Source organism: Oratosquilla oratoria, chromosome 41 (assembly GCF_046742065.1).
Source record: "Oratosquilla oratoria isolate Oo_2021 chromosome 41, ASM4674206v1, whole genome shotgun sequence".
Classification (NCBI taxonomy): domain Eukaryota; kingdom Metazoa; phylum Arthropoda; class Malacostraca; order Stomatopoda; family Squillidae; genus Oratosquilla; species Oratosquilla oratoria.
This window is the reverse complement of record NC_134817.1, coordinates 32,334,444-32,337,601: the sequence shown is the minus strand read 5'-3', so window position 1 is coordinate 32,337,601 and position 3,158 is coordinate 32,334,444. Positions and strand designations below refer to the sequence as shown.

The 3,158-nt window shown below is 49.6% G+C and overlaps 1 protein-coding gene across 1 annotated transcript in view; it reads left to right on the top strand.

Moving 5' to 3' along the window:
* The first annotated feature begins 277 nt into the window (after nt 1-277).
* Nucleotides 278-3,158, top strand: part of LOC143021144 (patched domain-containing protein 3-like) — a 207,489-nt gene continuing 204,608 nt past the window's right edge. The window contains exon 1 of the mRNA XM_076178434.1: nt 278-360. The gene's annotated coding sequence lies outside the window, so the exon portion shown is untranslated. The remainder of the gene's footprint in view (nt 361-3,158) is intronic.

Sequence of the window (3,158 nt, the reverse complement as noted above, 5' to 3'; positions counted from 1 at the left end):
TGTCACTGAGCCAGAATAAAGGTCGTCATTAGCAGTAAGAGGACTAATCAAGCCAGGAATGTAATAAAATCACATAACGACAGCCAGAACATACCTGAAACTCGGGAACAGCAACGGAGGATGATTTTACGTAGTTCAAGGAAACTGAGACGGTCGTATCACGACAATTCAGTCTTATGATTGAAGTATTTTAGTCTAGCTAACGGTGTGGACAATGTCATTCTAATAACCTCGGAGCTAAGTACCTTAAAGATTTTTTTCTTTCTTTTCTTTTTTTAGATTGTCTCGGAAGAAGGCGCTCTGGCAGTCTCCTGAAGTCCTTCAGGGTCCTCAAGGTCACCGTAAAGAAATGGAGACAAGGTACCACGACGTTTGACATCACATTCGCTCGCAAGTGAAGATTTTTTCTTTTTGGAGCTCGAAATCATGATACAAACACGTACACAACCACGCACACACACACACACACACACACACACACACACACACACACACACACACACACACACACACACACACACACACACACACACACACACACACACATATATATATATATATATATATATATATATATGTATATATGTGTGTGTGTTTGTGTGTTTGTATGTATATGTGTGTTTACGTGTGTATCAAAATACATCAGATTGGACAACTAGATTATTTTTTGTTTCCTTTTCTTCTTGTTGTCTCTTTATTTCTGTGTTTTCCTTCAAGATACGAGAACGGGAAATATTGGGCACAATTTTCAAATAATTCGAAAAGAATCTTGCCCTGTTATTAACTACTACTCTCGTCCTTGTTTTTATTATTATTTTTCTTTTAGTTTTACTTTACATACAAATATACAAGACCATAGCAATGGTATTACATATTTATATGTGAAATAAAACCAATCTAATCTTGCCTCATGGTGATGAATCTGACAGTTTGGTTGAGGAGGAGGTATTTAGGTGACAGGGAGGGAGAGGAGGGAGGAGAAGGGGGAGGGGAGAGAGGGAAGACGATGGAGAGGGGGCAGAGGAAGGAGAATGGGGGAGGGGAGAGAGGGAGGATGATGGAGAGGAACCAGAGGAAGGAGAATGGGAGACGGGAGAGGGGGGAGGAGGAAGGAGAATGGGGGAGGGGAGAGAGGGAGGAGGATGGAGAGGGGGCAGAGGAAGGAGAATGGGGGGAGGGGAGAGAGGGAGGAGGATGGAGAGGAGGCAGAGGAAGGAGAATGGGGGAGGGGAGAGGGAGGAGGATGGAGAGGAAACAGAGGAAGGAGAATGGGGGGAGGGGAGAGAGGGAGGAGGATGGAGAGGAGGCAGAGGAAGGAGAATGGGGGAGGGGAGAGAGGGAGGAGGATGGAGAGGAGGCAGAGGAAGGAGAATGGGGGAGGGGAGAGAGGGAGGAGGATGGAGAGGAGGCAGAGGAAGGAGAATGGGAGAGGGGAGAGGGGGAGGAGGATGGAGAGGAGGCAGAGGAAGGAGAATGGGGGAGGGGAGAGAGGGAGGAGGATGGAGAGGAGGCAGAGGAAGGAGAATGGGGGAGGGGAGAGAGGGAGGAGGATGGAGAGGAGGCAGAGGAAGGAGAATGGGGGAGGGGAGAGAGGGAGGATGATGGAGAGGAAACAGAGGAAGGAGAATTGGGGGAGGGGAGAGAGGGAGGAGGATGGAGAGGGGGCAGAGGAAGGAGAATGGGGGAGGGGAGAGAGGGAGGAGGATGGAGAGGAGGCAGAGGAAGGAGAATGGGGGAGGGGAGAGAGGGAGGAGGATGGAGAGGAAACAGAGGAAGGAGAATGGGGGAGGGGAGAGAGGGAGGAGGATGGAGAGGAGGCAGAGGAAGGAGAATGGGGGAGGGGAGAGAGGGAGGAGGATGGAGAGGAGGCAGAGGAAGGAGAATGGGGGGAGGGGAGAGAGGGAGGAGGATGGAGAGGAGGCAGAGGAAGGAGAATGGGGGAGGGGAGAGAGGGGACGATGGAGGAGAGGAGGGGAGAGAGGGAGGAGGATGGAGAGGAGGCAGAGGAAGGAGAATGGGGGAGGGGAGAGAGGGAGGAGGATGGAGAGGGGGCAGAGGAAGGAGAATGGGGGAGGGGAGAGGGGGAGGAGGATGGAGAGGAGGCAGAGGAAGGAGAATGGGGGAGGGGAGAGAGGGAGGAGGATGGAGAGGAGGCAGAGGAAGGAGAATGGGGGAGGGGAGAGAGGGAGGAGGATGGAGAGGAGAATGGGGGAGGGGAGAGAGGGAGGAGGATGGAGAGGAGGCAGAGGAAGGAGAATGGGGGAGGGGAGAGAGGGAGGAGGATGGAGAGGGAGGAGTGGAAGGTTACCCTTTGATGTTAACTCCTCGAGGATGAAAGATCATCCCTGTCTTCTGGCCACTGCCCGGGTTAGAAGCAATGTAGCAAGACACAGCACATCCACAGCAGGACCGCTTCACTTAATAGCGACCGTCCCCTCAAGTTCACTCCATCCACCTCTGTCTTCCACAACTATCTTACTAATCTTTCTTCACTTATTATTTCCATGTGTCTAAACCATCCCAATGATATTTCATCAGCCCTATCTGTCACCTCTTTTTCCACCCCTGCTCTCCTCCTTACCTCCTCGTTTCTCACTCTATCCAGCCTTGTAATCCCTCCTATACTTCTCAGACTCTTCATCTCAAACACATACTTTAAGTCTCTGTCCCATATAATGTCGTAGGCACAATCATCCATTCGTATAATCTTCTCTTTGCATCCATTACCAAATGATTATTTCTCATGACAATTTTAATTCCCCCAAGACATTTACTTGCTTCTCTCGATCTGCAATTTACCTCCACTCCCAATCCTCCATTTCCTGTCCCATGCGACCCCAAATACATAAAACTGTCTGCTTCCTCCAGCCTCACTCCTTGAAGACTTACTTCCAAATCGGTGCCATCCTCTCACCTTGAGCATCTCATCACCATACTTTAGTCTCTCTGCCTCTCTATATCTGGGTCTGTCCATGTATATATTCATATCTCTTAGTCTTCCTGCCTATATGTCTGTCTCTGTATAACTGCCTGTCTCTACTGTATTTGTCTCTATATTCATACCAGTTTCTCTGTCTACTTTTGTCTTCCTCCCTTCACTGTCTTCATCCCTGTCCTCATCCCTATGCCTGTCACCATTTGTATAATATGGCTTCTGT